General features: G+C 41.1%; 1 long non-coding RNA gene across 1 annotated transcript in view; it reads right to left on the bottom strand.

Moving 5' to 3' along the window:
- Positions 1–349: 349 nt before the first annotated feature.
- The window catches only part of LOC114554670 (uncharacterized), a 34,539-nt gene continuing 12,888 nt past the window's right edge, over positions 350–22,000 (bottom strand). The window contains exon 2 of the long non-coding RNA XR_003692450.1: positions 350–1,395. This is a non-coding gene — a long non-coding RNA (uncharacterized LOC114554670). The remainder of the gene's footprint in view (positions 1,396–22,000) is intronic.

The raw sequence follows: 22,000 nt of genomic DNA, 5'->3' as shown, positions 1-22,000 counted from the left end.
TCAGCAGCTAACTTAAGCTAACGATAGCTTTGTAGAGATCGTGGGACTTCCCAAAATGATTACCACACATATAAACACCAAACTGCTTTGCTAGCTCTATCTTGTTGTAACTAAAATATCTGCTGAAAAAAAAAAAAAAAAAAAAGCTCCTGTACGTCCGCAAAATTACATTTAGCAGCTTTTTTCAAGATAACGCCGTCACCGGCACAGCTGATCCAGACATATCCAGTGAAAGTTTACTTCAGAGCGTAACAAATAAGTTGTTTAATCCGATAAATCACTTTATATACTATTTGGAGAGCTTTTGTGTTTTCCACTGTGGTTCCTGCATTACTTACATGAATGCAAATGTTTTTAAACCGTTTTTTAATTCAACTCCGTAATGTTGACAGAGAAATGGTGGAGTGATATTTTAAGTGGTGCGCCAGGTGTGCTCAATGACTCTGGGTGTGTAAAAAAACTGTTACAAGTTAGTCAAATGGTGGTATGACTCAATGAACATATACGCCAAGCAGCACAGAGCTGTTAGACACAACTATGGAAGATCCTTGTTGAATATTCCATACAAATCCAGGCCATACAAAGCAAAACATGGGACCAGTTAAGGGTAGCCAGTAATTACAACAACAATAATAATAATACAATTTGCATTTGATTAAAAATGTTCATATCTGACTTTTTCAAAAGCCAGGACAGATTCAAATCAGAAGAAAAAAACACTTGCACGGAAAAAATTACAGTGAACTCATTCATCAAATGCAACAATAAAATAACTATTATAAACCATGATCATGTCCTGAATAAAAACATTTTTTAAAACACCGGAACATCCAAAAAATACCAATGCATTCTTAAACTTAAACTCCAAACCAATGAGAGAGCAGGAATGGTTTTGATTTGAAAATAGCCGTGAACAAAAAGTTAGGGAGAGAAGGAACTGAACGGAGGGAGCGGAAATTGGATAGAGTAAGAAGAGTGAGATTTAAAAAAAGAAACCGACACAAAACAGGCTGAGAAACAGAAAATAAGAGACAGTCGTCAGTAAAAGGAGAAAGAGGCAGAGTGATAAGACCAGAGCCAATTGGCAGCGAGAGGCAAATCAAAGAAACAGGCAGTGGCCCACGGGAAAGAATGCATGTTTTTAAGCTGTGTGTGTTTAAGGAAGACTGAGTCAAATAGATTTACACTGCAACTACAGTATTCAAACTGAATATGGTGCACCTGCAATTGTGTGTGCGCGCGTGTGCGTGCGTGTGTGTGTACCAGGTTTGTAACAGATCCAGCTCCACCACTGAACACTTGCACCAGCCTCGTTGGCTAGTTAAAACACTGACCATGAACCGTAAAGCGCACTGTACTTGTCTGTCTTTGTTGATGCCATTTCCTGTCATCTTTCTGTGAAAAAAAAGAAAAAGATGAAGACATACGTTATTAATCCCCAAGGGTAAATTAAATTTTTTTTCTTTACAAATGATTTATAAAATTAGGGAATGCTCAAAAACTATTTCTCAAAAGTCACTTCATTTGATCAAGTCATCACTGATTGGTTTCCAATGAATAACTCCATCAAGAACAAAACATGTTAAGGGTCTTTCTATGCTCAATTATAAGTTAGATTACAGCGATATGTCTTTAAAATAATTTGCTGACAAAAAAAAAAACCTTCACAGGATCATTTATATCAGAGATCTTCAACATGTGGGTCCAGGACCCCTAGGGGGTCCTTAGAGTTAATGAAGGGGGGCCCTTCATTTTTTAAAGCTTTAAAAATCAGACTATTTGTAAAAAAAACATTGATGATAGGCTTACTGGCCTACAGGTAGTGATGGTCAAATGAAGCTTCGCGAACCAGTGTCCTTACTTTCTGAGCTCACTAGATGGCGCTCTCTGTTAAAAAAAAAAAAAAATGAATGGCAATTCAATGGGTTTTCAAACCCTTTTTTGAACCAAGAGCGACATCTAGTGAGCTCAGAAAGTAAAGACACTGGTTCGCGAAGCTTCAGTTGACCATCACTACCTACAGGTAAGGTAGTCACTAAGGTAGCTAGCCACAGATCCAGTTGATCCTAAAGATTCACAGTGCCACATGTATGGTTAACATTAAAACACGATTTATAAAAGCATGCCAACAATTATTATTTTAATAGCTTAGTACTATGCACAATAAAAGGTATAAAGGTTTAAGGCCACTCTACATGTTATTGTAGGACATGTTATTGTTTTTGTCGCTTTATTGTGTTATTAAAACCTTTCCCTGTGTTCTTTTATTTTTGGCAATTTTTATTTTTTTTGTTAAGCCTTTCCCTGTGTTCTTTTCCTAAACCCAACTTTTTTCCTTTTTCCTTTTTTTTTTTTTTTCCCCCACACGTGACATTGTTCTCGCGATAGTACGTCACGTTTTTCGCGATAACACGCAACGTGGCGACGCCCTAACCCTAACCAGCAAGACAACGCATAAAACACTAAATAAAAACAGCAAAGCTAAGAGCAACCTTAAAACACAGACTCAAGTATAAAAAGAAGAACCAACCTAAAAAGGAGATCAATATGCTAATGAGAATAAAGGTTTTTACCAACGACTTGAAGATAGCAAGGTTGGGGGCCGTTCTGATCTCTATAGGCAGGGTGTTCCACAGACGAGACCCTGCCACTGCAAAAGCGCGCGCTCCCCTCTACGCTTTAGTCTGACACGAGGGACTACCAGCAGAGCCTGGTCGTGTGATCTTAGGCTTCTGGGAGGGGTGTACGGATGAATAAGTTCGGATAGGTAGACGGGAGCTAAGTTATGTATAGATTTGAAGACAAAGAGAAGGATTTTGAAATCTATTCTCTGTCGAACGGGCAGCCGGTGTAGAGATTTGAGAATAGGAGAGATATGGTCATATTTGCGACAGTTAAGGATAAGTCTGGCGGCAGCATTTTGGACTAACTGAAGACAGGCAATTTGAGAACTAGATATACCACAGTAGAGTGAATTGCAATAATCTAGCTGACACGTGATGAATGCATGAAGCGTTATCGTTATTATGAGAGTTATCGGGGTGAGAAAGCCTTTGATTTTATACAGTAAACGAAGTTGGAAGAAACCGGAGCTGATTACAGATGAGATGTGTTTATCAAATTTTAAGGACTGGTCCACGAGAACACTCAAATTCCGCACTCCTGCAAATTTAAAAGCAGAAAGACTCCCCAAGTCTAGGCTTGTACACTGGGACCTTTCACTCGGGCTGAAAGTGGCGTGTATGTTTACGCAAAGTCATGATGCCATGTTGCTCTTAAAGATGGGGTGAGAAGCTCAGTCATCCGTGAAGAGCTAGGTGGAGGGATTCTATCTCCAACCTGGCCTGGGAACGCCTCGGGATCCCCCAGTCGGAGCTGGTTAATGTGGCTCGGGGAAAGGGAAGTTTGGGGTCCCCTGCTGGAGCTGCTGCCCCCGCGACCCGACTCCGGATAAGCAGACGAAGATGGATGGATGGATGTAGTAGGGGGGTGGGTCCCTGATTCGTGTCTCTTTCAGTTCACGGGTCATTGGCTGTAAAAAACGTTGAAGACCCCTGATTTAAGTTATATCACTGCTGACTTTGATAGACATTATTCAGGGCGGCGTCACTGTTGTAGCCATAAACACAATAAAAACAAACACATTAATGGATGTTCTTTTTATTATATTATGTGCTACAATGCAAAACTAAATCAGCCTAACAATTTCTCTTCAAAATAGAGTTGGGGCTGCAATGCATGCCGCTGTAATGCCTGATGGTTGGATGTCTGCGAGTGTTGAGTCTGTGCACCCTAAAGCAAAAGGGAACTCTGCACGCAGCGGCATTCCAGCTGATCTTGAATTACTTTATACGGCTGGATAGCTTGTGAATCCCCCGAGGATCAATAAGGTCTTATCTTGATACATCATAATTCATATGTTGATTTTGTTGTATTATTAGTCTGAATCTGCAATTCCTGCTGCCACCATGATGGCATCGAGCTTGTTTGTTTCTTCTGACCTCAGAACAGCGTGCCATTCTTCTGTTGTTCTTGTCATGAAACCTGTGTGGAGAATGTTACGTGATGTGCCTATTATTTCCCACTGAGATGATTGAGTCAAGCTTGTTGTGTCGACACGAGAAGAATCTTGGTTTGGAGACTCCATGGGAGCTCCGCTCCCCATCCAGCACGAACTGAGTCACCGCACCGAGGAACTGATTTGTTCCATACATCTCTAACCAGAGAGTAAGATGTTTTTATTGGGCCCTCTGGATAATTAACGCATGGCTGGTATGTTGGTTTGGTACACAGGTACGTGGCGTTCAGCGCATGCCGTTATCCAAAGCATTCTCCAGTGCCCTGAAATATATTATGGAAAAGTCAACTGCATATCATCATTACTATGGTACCAGTTTACTTTTACTACTTTGTCAAGTTAATTGCTGGGATCTGTGGATGTGGCAACATTGTTATCCAACATGACTCCACAGGAATACAGCAGTCAGACAATCACACAGGTTGTAAACAGTGGTGGAAGAAGCACTCAATGTTTTACTGAAATAAGCAATAACTACACTTTTCCGAGTGAAAGTCCTGCGTTCACAATGTGACTTTAGTAAAAGCACAAAACGTGTTCACATCAAAATATACTTAAAGAACTAAAAGTAAAGTTCAAAATTTGAGATTTTATTATCGAATTATCGATGCATTAATGTGTTCATCACTTTATTGTTGCAGCTTATAAAGGCGCTGATCTTGAATTACTTTATACGGCGGGATAGCTCATGAATTTTCCCCTGGGGTGACAATAAGGTCTTATCTTAATACATCATAATTCATTTGGTGATTCTGTTTTGTATTATTAGTCTGAATCTGCAAAGTAACTAAAGTTATCAGATAACTGTAGTGGAGTACAAATTACAAAATCCACCTCTGAAGTGCAGTGAAGTGGAAACTTGAAAAACTGTACTTCGTTTTCAACACTGGCAAACAAACTCCCAGTCCAACCATATTGTCTAAACTAGAAACTAGGGCCCTAATTTCCTATGTTTTTATGTCTAAGTGTCTGAAGGGAACAACAATCTTTGACATTGGTCCAGTATTCAGAGAGATCGTGGCAGTCGGCGGCGGCAAAACAAGCTACAATGTAAGTTAATAGGGCAATTGTCCAGCTTGTATTTACCTTTCCAAAATTGCTCGTTTTGCCGCCAACAGGCTCAGATTAATATTCTAAGTGTCTGACAATGCAGTGGCTCGCGATTACGTGGGTTTAATACAAATTAAAGTGCATTACTTTTTTTTGTAGGTAAGACTGAACTTTGCATGAGAGCAGCCTGCCATTACGCGAGTTATGCAACGGTCATGTCATGTCGGAGTTACCGTAATTACCAGTTTCCAACTTGTAAAACCGAGATACTTTATATCAGCCTATATACCTGCCTTAGGGGGTTCCCATTCCTTTTCACTGACAGCCTTTACTCTTCAGAGCCCATTAGTAAGATTTGAGCACCTGTCAATTTCAGCTCTTTTACATTTGTCTTTTATCTTTGAACATCAAGGCAGGAAATGAACACAGCTGACTGTTCCCTAGGGTGTATCCATTTCAAAGGATTCAGTGATGGATGAGTTTTTCTACGGGGCATCTCTTTCACTCCATGTGTGTGTTCACATGTCCGTGTGTATTCAAAAAGTTCCATTTTATATATTTACTTTGTCTTTTTCTTTATGTTTATTATGATGAGGATTTTATGCTTTAGTATTGCAGCAGTGATATCTCTTTTGATATTGTATCAGTGTAGTTTTAATGAAAAAATAAAAAAGGTACAGTCAGATGGCCTAGAAATCTAGACGCACCCTAGCGGCAGCAAAATTAAAAACCAAACTCTGGTCAGGCCAATCACATCGTGTATAGAGTCAGTGGGCGGGCTTACGGCTGCTGCTGCTGGGAACAGCGGTCTTCTGGAAGACTTGGGGCCCTATCTTGCACTCAGCGCAATTGCCTTTGTACACAGACGCATGCATCATTCCTATTTTGCACCCGACGCAGTGGACTTTTCCCTCCACAGACGCATGTCGGTAAATTAAGGAATGTATTTGCGCTCCCAGGGGCGGTTCAGCGAAAACAGGAGGCATGTTCAGGCGCAAACGTTACTTGGTGCTACTTTTCAGTTTCAGAAAACAATTCAGCCACTGACCAGGAAAAACCTTGTCTAAAGTCAGTGGCGCATTATTCAGATGCTATTTTAGGGGCGCATGCTTGGCCATAATGTAGCGTGGGCACAACGCGCATACACTTTGCTTCTCTCATCTAAACGGACGCAGCAGTTCACATTTTTGCAAACCATACATAATTACAAAGAAAAATATTACTGAAAATGCGCTTCAGGTGTTTGGATAGATCAGCAGGCACTTTACAGTACAGTCCTCAAAAAGTCGCAGCATTCTTTGTGGCTTGTTGTGTTTTACACAACATTTCCATGAATCATGGATGTGTTGATGACATAAATGAGGAAATATTAGAGGACTTAAGGAGACGTGATGTTGAACTACGGTGGGATTGGACACTCCGGCGGGATCTGGTCCGGGAGTAATGCGCGATGCGCTCCTGGTGGAGCGGGTGGACGGAGATGGAGTGGGAGGAGGAGGAGGAAGGGGCACTAGAGGAGCAGGTGGTGTAGTAATCCTCTCCAGACTTGAGATGCGCCCGAGAGGCTGCAGCAACATCGCCACCCGGACAAGACAGGCATTTATTACTTTGCCGCATCCCGGACAGCTCCGTCTGGCGTGCGCCAGGCAAATCCGTCGTCATAATAGCAATCCGCCATGGAACAAGCACGCCTGCTCTTAAAGGGAATGTGAGATGATGCTCTGATTGGTTATTTTCATGTTACGCCCAAACCACACCTAGCTACTTCAGACCAACCCATTTTAGGTTTGCGTCGGGCGCAAGAGTCATTTATCCCGCCGGTATAATAACAGCGGCCGAGATCCGCCCACAAAGCTACTTGCGTTTTGCATTTCATACTTGCGTTTCAGATCATTAAAATAGGGCCTTTGGAGTTAAGCTTTTCTTTGAGAAAAGAACAAAGAACGGCACAGAAATCGGCACGTAAAATCGTGTTCGGAGTTTTGCCCACCGGATATGGCAAAAGTTGAATCTATCAACTAGCTTCTCTTCCTTCTTTGTTGCTCTGCCTGGTTGTAGCGCTATCCTATACATGCAGTTTATCTTGTATGTATAGCCTACAGTAAAGAATATGTTCACCATTCTGCCAACCAAGCTAGCTAGCACTAGCTCGTAACTTAAAGTGATGGTTTGGAGTAATTTCACCCTAGGGACCTTTGCACCATGACCTCGAGCCAAACACCCCCCCGAGAAGCTTTTTTCACCTGGGTCTAACATTGGGAGAGTTAGCGTAGCGTAGCATTATCATGACCCCACTAATAATGCCCAATATAATAAAAAACGTCTACAGTAGTACATATAGGTTATGTACTCATAAAACGATTGATTGGAAAGTTTGTAAGTACACCAGAAGTTTATGAACACTTGCCTGCTGGATTCTGCTCTCTGCTGTTGTTGCTGCTGCTGCCGGCAGTAAGACGAGTGCTTAGGGCTGTCTACAAATTACAACACCGAAAAGATATGCAATATTTTTTAATTTAACTTTTTTTTTTTAAGTAAGTGCTGTAGTATAACTAGCAGGAGACAAGTAATAACTGAGATAAGTTTGGAGACATTACCTTATTTAATCATTAAATTAATCAATATTTTTGCTGTATCTCTTTTCGGTGTAATTTGTAGTTGGCCCTAAGCACTCGTCTAACTGCAGTTAGCAGCAGCAGCAGAAGAGTTCATAAAGTTCTGGTGTACTTACAAACTTTCCAATCCATCGTTTTGAGTGCGTAACCTATTTGTACTAGTGTAGAAGTTTGGTATCATTTCGGGCATTATTAGTGGGGTCATTAGCCCCTGCGCTATTCAGCTGATAACGCTACTCTACGCTAACTCTCCCAATGGTGTTTGGCTCGAGGTCATGGTGCAAAGGACCCTAGGGTGAAATTACTCCGAACCATCACTTTAAGGGAAAGTCAGAAGGGTTAATTTTATCCAGATGGCATGCTGTTTACAGCGACAATTCTATAAGAACAACCGTCCCGTTTTCTTTGTAAAGCCCTTTGAGATGACATACTGTGGTTTGAGGCTCTAGTTTGCTGCAGAAACATGGACTTCAATTAGCTGCAGCGGTGAGATAGGGTTATCAGAAGGCTGAACTACCGGCTCGTCTGCGGCGTTTACGTTTCCTTTCACAGCAGCTCCGGCGTCTCCTGATTCGGATTGCAGCAGAAGGCAGTGAGCGGCTTCAGCCTCTGGGCCTTGTTTGGATAGCAGCAGCCTGCTATGAGGCCCATCAGGAACAACATGCTAGGATAAAAGCTAATCCCAGTAAACTAGCTCGCCCAACTGTTTTCACAGCAAATGCCACTCCCTGGACAATGAACTACTTCATTCCTATATCTACTGTATATACACTGATCCCAGTAAAGTATCTCATCTAATGGTTCAGCCTTGAATTAGCTGCAGCCCTGAGCCTTTGGCTATGGTAAACAGAACATTTGCCGAAGGAACGTGCACGTGCATCTGCATTGGCAGATTTCTCTCTGAAATGACATGTGATTGGTCTACCGTGACAGATACATTTTCCAAAGCCTGAAAACAAAGCCAAGAGGAGATGCAGAAGTCTAGTATTCTCTCAGACCACTTTAATTACAAAATGCTGGATTCCTCCAGCTTTAAATACCAAGCTTTTTGTCTTGTCGTAATTTTTTTTCTTTATTTTTTTTTAATCTAAAGCATTAAAGCATTAAAATGCTCTTCCCCATTCTGACTCCCAGATTGGGAAAAAAATAAAGACTTTTGTGTTGAGATTTTAACGCGAGGGTTCGGTATGTGATGGTTTTTGTATCACTCTAAATAAGAAGAAACAGCTGGATGGAGACGGATAACTTTGTCAAGCACTTTACTGTTTTTCCCACTTCATCAGCTCCACAATAACAACGCTTCCTTGTTTAACTCAACCACATGTAGCTGAATTAACCAATCAGACGCTAGCAGAACATACAGTAGACTCAAGGAAATGTGAGGAAATCCACAGAGGTATATTCTTAACTGCTGATGTAAATAATTAAACATGTAAATATGCAAGTACTGACACAAATACGTAAATGGCAAGCTGTCTCAACATTGTAAATACGATTTTGTAGATTAACTCAAATATATGAATAATTTGTAAATCTTACAAGATCATTTCTGCTTTATTATTATATTACACAGAAACTTCTAAATAAATTCCATTCTTTTAAAGTGCGTGCAGCACAATCACATTTGACAGATCACATCAGTAGAAGAGTCCCAGCGGCTTGAGTTTACCGCTCAATGCCCACAGGTAAGAAATACTGCAGAGGAGCAGCAGCAGCTCTCCATGTGGAGGCTTTTATCATTGCTGCATGCCTCTCATTTTTCGATAGCAAACGACTGGGGGGTGGGGAGTATGCAAGACCAGATATTGTATATTTCCAGGTGCTTATCTGACACGGGCTGTAAAAAAAACAAAAAGCTATATTAAAGTGCAGTTAATTTTAAAAATAACTTGACAGTGTTGACTATATCTATCCACTCATAATAACTTTACTATTTTAAATCATACTACAAAGTACGTACAGTTTAATTAATATGTGTATGTTCTGCCTGTGTATGCTGTATATCTGTGAGATTCCTGGGAGTGTGTAGAGTTTTTGTGTTTGACCAGAGCTGTTGGTGTTCAGTGAAAACAGTCAGGCGTCGAGGTGTCAGAGATACGATGTGCAGATAAACTTGTGTTGCCATGGGGTGCCACTAAACAGTCTATAACTCACACACACTGAGCATCTGTTGCACATTTACCCTGTGGTCATGGCCTTGTGGATCTCTCTCTCTCTCTCTCTCTCTCTCTCTCTCTCTCTCTCTCTCTCTCTCTCTCTCTCTCTCTCTCTCTCTCTCTCTCTCTCTCTCTCTCTCTCTCTCTCTCTCTCTCTCTCTCTCTCTCTCTCTCTCTCTCTCCCCCCACAGGGCAGCCTTCAACCCCTCTCCTCCATACTCCAAATCTTGAGAATTATATCTCAAACCATAGGGAAAACAGATCAGAGAAGACTTTATTTTTGCTGGAATCACCAGACAAGTGTGTCCTTACAAATTTACCAAAGTCTGGAACATCACAGAGAACATTTAGTGGACATGAAGAATGTTTTTGAAGCAACTTATTTAAATGATCTCATCTGCAATATGTATTACTTTGTGCTCTTTCAGATACATTACTGTTTTTCATGGTTTTTTTCTATTACGGTTTACATAATGCTACAATTATATTTTAGACCAGAGATCTTCAACTGGGGGTCCGGGACCCCTAGGGGCTCCTCAGAGTCAATGCAGGGGAGGCCTCCAAATTTAGTTAATTTTGGAAAAAAAAATTCAAAAACTTTAAAATCGTAAAGGGATGATAGAATGCAAAACCGATTTTACCTTGTCAGTAGTTAAAAAAAACGACAGTTTGGAGCGTAAATAGGACATACATAGAACCTAAAAAATTCTATTGACACCTCTTTCCTATGCAAATCTCAAAATTTCAAACTGCTGCTGAAAATTTGCAAATCTCAACAAAGCTCATAGTTGACGTCAACTCGGTGGCTCCTCCTTATTTGGCTCTAGTCTCTATCTTTGTCACGCCCCTACATTTACATAGGCTACACCACTGATCTGAGGTAAGCTTAGTCTTCTGAATAGGTCTCGCGGATCTCAGAAATTGTTCATCTGCTATTTAATTACCAAAGTCACTTCTGAGACTTTTTTAATGTGAGAAATCCACTATGTAGAGGTCAAATATGTGCAGTTTTACGAAAATTGATGTCTAATTGCAAATTTTGTCCGACTGTGTGTCGGAGTTCAGGAGCTCAGCGGCTGGGCGGTGTCCTCCTTCACAGACCCCGGCCCGCTGTGAGCTAGATGGATCTGCGTCACGGCCGGCAGCCCACAGCGCTCCATACCCACGCAGTCACCGTTTCTGGGTTACTGGACTAACAAATGCCAAGGCCCTGATGGAGCTCCAGGGCCTGCAGCTCGCTGCTCTCCCTCCCCTCTCCTGCTAAATGGCCGTTGTGTGGTGAGTGAGAGCGCGGTCAGCGAGCTTGTTACGCCAGCAATCTCTTACCACAGGTTCCAATTAATCTTATAATGGATATGTGTGTGTGATATGAGTTATTTAAACAAACGCTCGGGGAAATAAACGCCTCTTGTCTGCAAGTCTCATTGATAAAGCCCGTGGTGAGCTGGATGGAACTCTATCAACGAGAGCTAGCTTGCCTCCTCCTAACGAGACCCCTCAAATTCACAAAAATTTATTAAATTGAAATCGGACAAAAGTGTTAGCTTTGTAAGACCTTAGGGTAGCTGTGATATAAGTGCCATGAAGAAATTCAAACTGTAAATATACTATAGTTATGCCGGCAGCCGGCCAGCTCTGCATAGCCCCAAGCCCCGGTAGTCCAGTAACCCAGAAACCTCGTCAGACTGTGTGGAGCTCCTGAAGTCCAACACTTCTTACCAAATTTGCAATTAGCCATCAATTTTCATAAAAAAATAAAAAAGTCTCAGAAGTGAATTTAGTAACGAAATAGCAGACAAACAATGTATAACATTGCAGTGTCTGAAATATGAGACCTGCTGTCTCGTCTCCAATGTATGTTTATGTGGTTCGCTCAACCAATCTGCATGCAGCTCATCTAAATATTCATGAGCAGACCATATAAGGCAGAAAAGCTCTTTCACTCAGGTCTGTTTAACAGGGTCGCATTAGGGAGCATAAAACAGCACTCGGGCCATTTTCAGCCCAACCAATGTTACATATCCTATTAGGAGACCTTAAGGAACAGTGTGAAATACCCTGTATAAACATTCTATCACCCTTTTAGCATGAATTCAACATATTATTAGCAAATATGAATCCCCACCGATGATAGGGCTTACTGGCCTACAGGTAAGGTAGTCACCAAGTAGCCTGGCTCCGCCCTCCTACGTACTTCCACTCAATTTTAATTTTCCTTTGGTACCCCACCTGGGTTTGCGGTATATTTTTGGGTTTTCTCCAACCAAATATTTGGCGGTCCAATCCGCGAACAGAGGGAGTGGCTGAGAACAATGACGTTGAGGACGTGCGCCAGAAAGCCATTCGGTCCGTTGTGGCAAAGCTGACGAATATCCAGAAGTTCAAGCCTGAGCATGAACAATCTTTGCTGAGTTGTGTTGGTGGCCATGATGTTGTGGCCCTCCTCCCCAAGGGGTTCAGGAAAAGTTAGATTTTTTACAGCTCGCTCCGTTAGCGGTGAAGGAGTTGGCTAAGGCTAACGCTAGCGATGCTAATGCTAAATATAAGCCAACAGTTGTTGTCGGTCTCCCCTCTTGTTGCACATGAGCATGACATACGTCACGACCAAACGTTAGCGATTGGTTATGGTAGATCCAGAGTGGCTCTGGGCAGATCCAATACTTTTAAACTTCAACAGAGTACCCGCCTTCAAGGAAGTTAACACTTGTCAATGGAGAGTGGCCAGACTCTTTGTACTACGCGGAGTCTCAAATACAACTTGAGCATTAAAAACCTAAAAAATATCCCATTAAAATAACATTTAGAGAAAATAAATTGTGATTAATCGTGCGATAACTATGGACAATCATGCAATTAATCGTGATTAATTATTTTAATGGATTGACAGCCCTGGTTTTTTTTTTCCACACCATTTACGACAAACTGTGTAAATATAAGAAACACCTCTCAGTAAAACACAATACAATTCAGCAGCACTGCAAACTGCAGCATCTCTAAAACAGTTTTTAACCTTCATGAAGGGAAATTTTATTGCAGGACTGTTGTATTCGACCGCTTTCCTTTTAGCTACCAAATAAATTGGCAACTGAGTGTACTAATGTTGCTAAAACAATAAGAAAGCTAATTTGGCTGCATAAACACTGTAGTGTTAGACATTTCGGCAGCAGTCTATCGTTATTACAGTCACCAAAGTGGTTAGCTAGAACCTTCTAGTGGCTAATATTCACGGGAGAAAAATGACAGACCACCATCGTCTCTTTGGTCTGGGAACTCACTCTGACCGTTTCTTCTGCGCATGCTCACAATAGCATTCATACTCATTTTATCAAATACGCTTAACAAAAACCGTTAGTGATAAGTGAGAGTGTAGCCACACTGACAACATATCTTCATAAAACGGTTTGTATGATATCTTACAAAGGTTATGCATCATTTTTCGTGAATTGTCCCACGAATGTCCAGCAACACAAGCGATCAGTGTGCTCCGCCAATCCCCTGCAGGGAACGCGTTTAGCCATCAAAACTACTTGGTTAGGTTTAAAATTGTGGTTAAGATTTAAAGAAGTATGCCTTTTACACGGGACACGAACAGCGGTCTCCTGAGTGAAAGTCCTGTGTTTGTTGACCCATCCACCCCGACCTTTATACTACGTTGCCTGACTTTAGAGACAGCACCGCATATCCTGGCTCACGATTTCATGGTTTACATTTACAAATTAAACAGTGCATTACTTTTCGTAGGTATAAGTATAGGAACAGGGAATGAGAACAGCCTGACACTGATCTGTGGTGTCTCTGTTGTTCTGTTGCTTTCTTTTCTACTAGAACTTTTTGTGATGATATTTTATCTTTACAAACTACAGTATCAGATAACTGACTGTCCCGAGTTGTTATAATCTGTTTAATCAAAATTTGCAGAAGGTCGGCTTTATTTCTGGGAGAAGACCTTAAAACATGAAGGACATCCAGCCGTTCATCAAAAAGAAGAAGACGATACACTTTATTGATCCCAGAGGGGAAATTCAATGCGAACGATGTGGAGGAACTATACTCCCTATACTATCGACTTTCTTCTATGTAACAATGCAATGGCTAAAAGTTTAAGTTTTAGTTGCCATCCATTTCCAATGTTCTACACACAAACTGCATCAAAGAACAAAACCTCGACGGTGGACACGTTCTAAACTTCCACAGCAGCTCTTTATCTGATCAAGGATTAAAGCCACAGAAACACACTCATTTGTATGCTGAGACACACACACACACACACACACGCTAGCGCACACACACACACACACACACACACACACACACACACACACACAAACTCTACATGACCTTGGCTTTGAATTCCCCTTCCGTTTCTGGTTTCATTCATCTACCCGCTATGAGGGAAATCACACTAAGGGGGTTTCTTCTTTTTTTTTTTCTTCTTACTGTTCATTCACAGTGACACACAGAAGAAACACAATGTACACATTAAAGAAGTCCATTCATTGCTTTTGCAGAGCTGTACAACAATGGAGACCCATCTGTGTTTGGGTTCGGCTAAGCTTGTACAACCTAACGTGCCAGATGGTTTGTTACTGTAACTGAGCCATCTGAGAAGCTGTCATCGGAAACTGTTTTCAAAAAAAATACCTGGCAGGTGATTGGATGAAACATCTGTCTATCACATCCGCCATTGTTGTTTAAAATAAACCGTGGAGTCCGTCACACAAATCGCACCCTACAGTAGCTTCTCACCGGACGCTGATTGGTTCGGTTAGCTGGAATTTCAGACACAAACACAGTAGGTTGGAGCCTGGCAAGATGGATTTCCGTGTGATATGTGATCTTATATAGGGCTGTACCAAATGCCTTTTTTCTACATTCAAATTGTCTATTGAGTTTCTATTGAGTCTGTCATCATATTTAATGACATCATCACCCTATTAAAAATTTAAATCCTCAATATGCAAAAATGTATTAATCAGATTAATTGACTTTTATTAAATCAACTTTCTTTAATGAATATAACTTGTCAGCCTTGTCGACATAGATACATTTAGGCAGCAGTCTGATCCAATAAGGGCATAAAATAATGCAAGCTTTTCTTACCCCCAACTCAACTCAACATACTGACGCTTGGTCAGTTGCTCTCAGCTTCAGATACCGTCCCACAATGCAACCCACTGGGGGATGGGATGCACTGGGCATAGCAGCAGAGGACATTATAATAAATGGCATTACATGCACACTGTGTCATACCAATATCTGTAAGCTATTAAGATCTTAAAAAGATACATCAAAAAGAGGAAGCAACACAATGACAGACCGTATGGCTATTTTGGTTACAAGTTGTAATAAAACATCTAAAAAAGTAAAATATAAGATGCGGGACCTTGAGACAAAATCTTATCAAATGGGGGTCCGTGGTCTAATCTGTGTCAGTTTAGGGGTCCTTGATGTGGAAAAGTTTGGGAACCACTAGTCTTGCATTGCCAGACCTTCCTCCACAGCGCTGCAGAGGAAGGTCTGGCTAGTCCACATACGATTCTTGGTTGGGAGAAAAACGTGCTCTGGTTTGTTGGCATTTCTTTGAACCAATCACAATTGTCTTGGGAGGCGCTAAGCGCTGGACGGAGCAACGGGCCCTCTGCAAAATAGCCTCGGGAAGGAACTTGTTTTGGTGGAATATGTGTATGTTCAAAGTTTGTTTTCGTCATGCAACAGAAAACTCTGATTGGACAGATGGTCTAGCTAGCTGTCTGGATTTACCCTGCGGAGATCTGAGGAGCAGTTAACCATAGAACGCCAACACAAAGAAAGCGCAAGGTGACGGACATCCGGCCGAAATGAGGAACATCCGGCCGAATTTCCGGCGGCACTTGAACAATCCCGGAAGTGGAACGTCGTGGATATAGACTAGGGAACCACTGACGTAGGCTATTAAATTAAACTACAAAGTGTTAGCACGTACACGTGGCCATGTAGACTGTTTCTGAAAGTAGTTTAGTCAATTTTAAAACATTTCCCTTTTACATTATCTGTACATCTTTTTAAATTGCAAACAGGCACAATTTCTACAAAATCCCATCTCATGGGTTTGAATTAGAATGACATAATTCATCCTAAGATAAATGCGCAAAGGGTTGGCCTTGTTGTGTTTCCAAAGTACACACTGACACATGTGGAGCAGCAACACACCGATATACAGAGGAAAAATGTGAAGCTGTCGAAAAGAAATGACGGAGGGACTAACAGGCCTCTCCTGCCAATGCTGGTTGGTGGTTGATTGCTGGTGAAATACCACGACAGTGAAGAAAACGCTTCACCCTCCAACCCCCATGACCAAATCAGCCGCCAACTGTGTGTATCTGTGAAGTTGAGTGTGTGCTAACAATGTGTTTAGTGGCAGTCTGTCAGCAGCTGGTTTAGTCGGTGTCTGTAGGCTAAATGAAACTCTGTCAGTCAATAAAGAACCAGCAGCTTGGCATTTTAATAACCTGCTTCGCTTACTGTGATGAAGGAGTCTCTGTTGTGGTCAACCTGCAGCTTTCAACAGCATGATGCATTTATGTTAGACTCATAAGAGACTGACTTGTTGACACACTGATGAGATTTAAAAAAAGAAATGTGTCCTTAAACATCCAGCAGTGCAAATGGACCATTAAGCCATTTGTATTTAGAGGCTGGTGGTTAGATGCATTAATGAAATAGACATTTTTCTGCTGATTATTTCTGGTCCAAACAGCACCTGGGAGGAACAACAGTTTCCACTCTGTTATTTCCTCGATGGCTTTTTCTTTTGACTTAAAATTGCCAGCGTTCCTAAGCTTTGAGACTCAGGAAATGCGTGCAATGAAGCATTTCTGTACCCTAAAACTATTTTTCTTTTCGCTAAGCGTGCGGAGCCTTTTATGGCCGTTCACCTAATTGTTTTTTGGACTCTAATCCACTGAACTCTGCATACTTCAGTGAGTTGTTTATATTGTTTTTGAGTTCACTCCTCTATAAAACATATTTTTCCCATTATCAAATGACATTCCGGTTTGTTTTTTTTAAATAATTGAGAGATACACAGCAGCCCCCACGAGAACATGCACGTAACAGTGATGTGCAACCTGTAAAAATCCTCACATTTTGATGTATTCTTTAATGACGAGGAACCATTTACAATGAAAGATGTATTTGTCCTATAGCTAGTAGGGCTCTCTAACTTTGCTTTATCTAAATAGGTTTTATATACTTACCTGTATCTGTTCCTAACTGTGGTCTGGTTCTTGTCTTGCTGTAACACTTCATTTTAGGATCAAGTCTTCTTTTTTTTATTATGTTGATGCAACAATCTAATAGCATAGGTTGAGTTGGTTTACAATTATGTAGCAGGTGAACGCTGCCTCATAACTATGGATTGTAGTGAAAAACAGCACTTGTGAAAAACTGCAGAAATTATTATTCGCAAACAACACAGGACTGTCACCCAGGAGGTTTGTGTCCCGTTCTTGTCCGGCGTGTTACTGAAATGTAAATTTTGTGACCCCACCCACGATCTTTTTCTAAACCTAACTGTTCCGTTCTTGTGCACCACGTCAGGTAAATGTACGTCCCGACCCAGAGCGTCAAAAAGTGAAGCCAAGAGTCCTGACCAAGCATATTTAAATAGGACGCCAAAAGCCAAGAAGCAAGTCCCGAGAGCGTCAAAAACTGACCCCAAAAGTCCCAACCAAGCACGGCCAAATATGACGCTAAAGGAGACTTTTTGCGTCAATGACAAATGCCAAAGGCAGCGTTGGCTTTTTGACGCCATGGGAGTGATAATGTGTTGGCCTTATTGCCTGTATCCCCTTTTGTCTTCATAAAAGCTCGGTTTTTCGGTTCGGCAGTTTATAAAAACTTAGTTCTGGGTTCTTTACCCTGCTGTTAGTGCATCCCACCATACAGCAGCTTTCAGGCAGTTTTCTGTTTGCTAGCAGATAGAACTGACGAGGAGGAACATGCACGCAATACATGTCAATGGAGAGCGATGAATTACTTTCTCGTCCGGTGTGGGACTTAAATGGTCTTCATACGTATGTGAAGGGATTAGCATGGGAAGGGATAAGTAACAAACTCACAGGGAACTATCCCCCACCTCCAGCTGCATTTCCACCTCCAGAGCTTTTCAGATCAGATAAGCAACATTATTATGGTGAGGCGCCTGGTTAGCTCAGTTGGTAGAGTGGGCGCCCATATATAGAGGTTTGCTCCTCGACGCAGCAGGCCCGGGTTTGACTCCGACCTGCCCCTTTGCTACATGTCCCCCCCTCTCTCCCCTTTCATTTATTTAGCTGTCCTGTCAAATAAAGGCCCAAAATATGTTATTGTCCTTATAACAATACAGCAAAATTATGAAAAATTGGTTTCACGGCTCATGACGTTACCGTTTTGGTTGACTCTCGGTGTAACTTATCAGTGTCACTGAGCTCTCCTTCAGCACTCTGATAAAGTAAACCCTGGATTACTGAAGCACCATCATCTGTTTAAAGCATTTAACCAAGCGTTCACCCAGTTTGTTTGTACAAATGGAACGCTCTCTCAATCTTCTCTCTGCATGTTCAGAACATCCAACTCTCAAAGAAGGACACGAATGTGTGTGTGTGTGTGTGTGTGTGTGTGTGTGTGTGTGTGTGTGTGTGTGTGTGTGTGTGTGTGTGTGTGTGTGTGTGTGTGTGTCTGTGTGTGATCGGAGGGGTTAGAATTTTGACTGCATTGCTTTGTTGGGAAGGGGGTGGGGGTAACTAGTTTTAGGATGTGGGAACAATTGGGCTTGTGATCATTTTATCGATGAAACTTTGCACATACTTATATTATTGTAAATTAGGTTTGTAAAATTGTACATTGTGATGTTTTGTACTTCACTTGCATTTACTGTTTTACCTACCTGTCCAGGGACAGAGTAGGGACTACTCAGTGCGCGGAAGGGAGGGAGAGGGGACAGGATGAGGAGGGAGGGAGGGGCGAGCTAGCCTCCGTTTTGTTTGACATCCTTCGAACGTCAACAAGAAGTGACGTCACCCAACATCGCTTAGAGAATACCTCCTTTAAATAAAAATGACATTACTGAACAGTGGTCTGTCAGCAGTGGCAAACAGACAGAGGCAGCAAGCTACAGATACCAACAAGAGATCTTCTTAAATAATGTCTCTTGTTCTCATTTCAACACTGGCCACAGTTTACTCTGTCCAACCCCGTAAAAAGACTGGGGCTGCAAAACATCTAAATAAAAATTACAACCAGGCTTATTGTGGAAGCCTGACAGTCACTAGAAGGGATCCCATTATTGCGTAATGCGTGGGGAGGGAAACTAATTAAAACCTTGCATCTCAAGAGTCATGTCTGTTGTAACTAAAGACAAAGCCATGTTTGCAGACTGAAAACCTTTTGTTTGTTTTTTAACATTTCAGCTGCCTGTATATTCCAAAGGCATTTTTGTCTGACATTTAGCTACACAAACAATTAAAGCATTTGATACAAACATAACAAATATTACAGTTATAAAAAATTCCTCACTTTCTTTCTTCTTTCATGATGAAAATCTGCTTGGCTGAACTAGATCCTAAACTCACAAAATATATGAATATTCAGGGTCTGTTGCCTTGCCACGCGCTGGATGTGCCTCACCTTCTGCTCTCTGCGTTGTCGTTCTCAAAAATCCAGAAACGACTTCGAGCTAGCAAGTTACACGCTGAAAACGGCAAGTTTTGAAAATAAATTTGGATGGTGCAACAAGGCAGGCCTGCTTGGTTCTTTTAGGCAATGATTGTAAAGATTTACAAAGAATATGTTTACGACATTTCCTCTCTAACTGGGACGTTTTGGGACCGATTGGTGGGATTTGCTGTGGACGAAGTACACCGATACACTGGTAAGAGCTAATGAGGTTTAACCATGTATCCAGCTAATTTAAATAGCTCACGTTACTGTGTTGTGTGATCAGTTAACGACATTTAATATTGTATGTGGCGTTTTCTTTTGCGGGGTGCAAATGTTCCACCAAAACAAGTTCCTTTCCCGAGACTATTTAGCAGAGCCACCGTCGCTGCGTCCAGAGTTTAGAGTTAGGGTTGGTTTCCTCATTTCCCACAATGTATGTGTGGTGTAGCCAGACCTTACTCCACAGCACTGTGGAGATAGGTCTGGCAATGCGAGACTACCTTATAACTAGGGCTGGGCGATATGGAGAAAATCAAATATCACAATATTTTTGACTAAATACCTCAATATCGATACCGCAACAATATTGTAGTGTTGACTATCGGTGCTTTCACAAAATATTTACACAATGAGATTTTTGATAAATAATCATCAGTAATGTGGATATAATGACAAAGTGGTTAAAGGCAAATTACAGTTACAACAGTCTGGTAAGTTCAGAAAATGACATCACTTTACTGTAATGCAGCCTTTAAAACCAGGAAAAGACAACACTTATGCCATGTTACGATATTACGATATCCAAAATGTAAGATGATATCTAGTCTCATATCACGATATCGATATAATATCGATATATTGACCAGCTCTACTTATAACTAAACTCAATAACTTCAGCATTCAAAAAGATACAAAACAGCATCATTTGAAGAAAAACAAAAACCAGAGTGACATAAAACCTTAACATTGCAATGTGGTTTTCATTTTTGTACTTGAATTGGAAGTTCACAGTCGTTAATGCGTCCGGTTTTACTGTATTGGCCAACCATTTTCACTTTAGGCTTTTAGCTGGGGCTCTTATCCCGATCAACTTACAAGGAGCAGCAGGATTTTGTGACTTTGTTCAAAAAAGGTACTTCAAAGATGGATCCATTAGCTGCTGCATAGATCCAACCGGTGACCTTTCCTTTATGGGTTCTTTGTTAACCGCTAGGCCACCCTGGCTGCCGAAAAACGAAAAAAAAATAAATAAATAAAAACCTCTCCTTTTTAGAGACATGAGGTTGTTGTTCAACAGCGATGAGCATGTCATACTTTAGGCATGTGGGCATGCTGCACTTTTAGAGCGTGTAGGTCATCAGGGGATACACTCAGTTCAATAGGGCGTCTCACTAGTGCAAATATCTTTAAATGATTCCCTTGAAAAAAAAAATATGAAAAGCTTTTGCCGAGTTCATAAAAACATTACGAAGAGATTTGTGTAAAAGGAGACGTCTGGGGTTCTTCTTCCGCTGCTACCCAAAGCTTCCTCAAAGCCGTTTTCACTTTTCAGAGTGTACGAAAACATTTTTCTCCAGTACATAAAACTGCATCTTTGATCCGCTAATAAAGAGTGCAGTGAGTCAGTCAGTAAATCAGTTTTTAGTTTAGGAGAAAATAAGTCTCAATAAAGACATGACATCGCACATTAAAGTGGTTCGGAATAAAAGGGAATGCAGAGAAAGGGCAAACAGCGGAGGATAACACGCAACTAAGTGAGTGAGTCAAAGTCAAAGCCAAAGCCACAACGCTGCGACCACATGGTGGCCACTTTTGGCCTTTTGAGCTAATACACTGAAATATATATTATGTATGTATTAAAATAGGAGTGTTTTATTTATCTTGCGTTTCATGCAACCAGATGAATGATCTGGTTAGATTATTTAATTTATTTATTGTATTTTTAGTTGAAAGAGAGTCCTACAATTGCTATTGATGTTTTAGATGCAGTAGTTAAATGTGTATGTCGGTAATAGCTGGTAAAAGAAAACAAATACTGCAAATCATTTTCATAATGAGAATGCTTGCTTTCAAGTGATATAATTTACCCGACATAATGCTCCCACGAACAAATATTGTGACATGTATGTTCATGGGAGCATTATCTAGTGGGCGGACTCGATTTTTCTGTCTTTTACATGTTCTTCTGTCCAGCACCTAGTATTTAATATTACGTTTATTTAATATAGCACCTATCACAGACAAAGTTGCAAAGTGGTTCACGAGGAAAAAAATATTTATATGATTACGATATTCATCATCTGGATGTGCGTGCTTTTGTAATCTTTTTTATATATTTTAACTAACCCTGCCTCCTAGAAAATTATGATTATATACCATTAATTTGCAACAGCAAAAACATTCTGAAAGTTACATAATGCCAC

The sequence above is a fragment of the Perca flavescens genome, chromosome 4 (assembly GCF_004354835.1).
Source record: "Perca flavescens isolate YP-PL-M2 chromosome 4, PFLA_1.0, whole genome shotgun sequence".
Classification (NCBI taxonomy): Eukaryota; Metazoa; Chordata; class Actinopteri; order Perciformes; family Percidae; genus Perca; species Perca flavescens.
The sequence above is the reverse complement of the archived record's forward strand: the minus strand, read 5'-3'. Positions and strand labels throughout refer to the sequence as shown.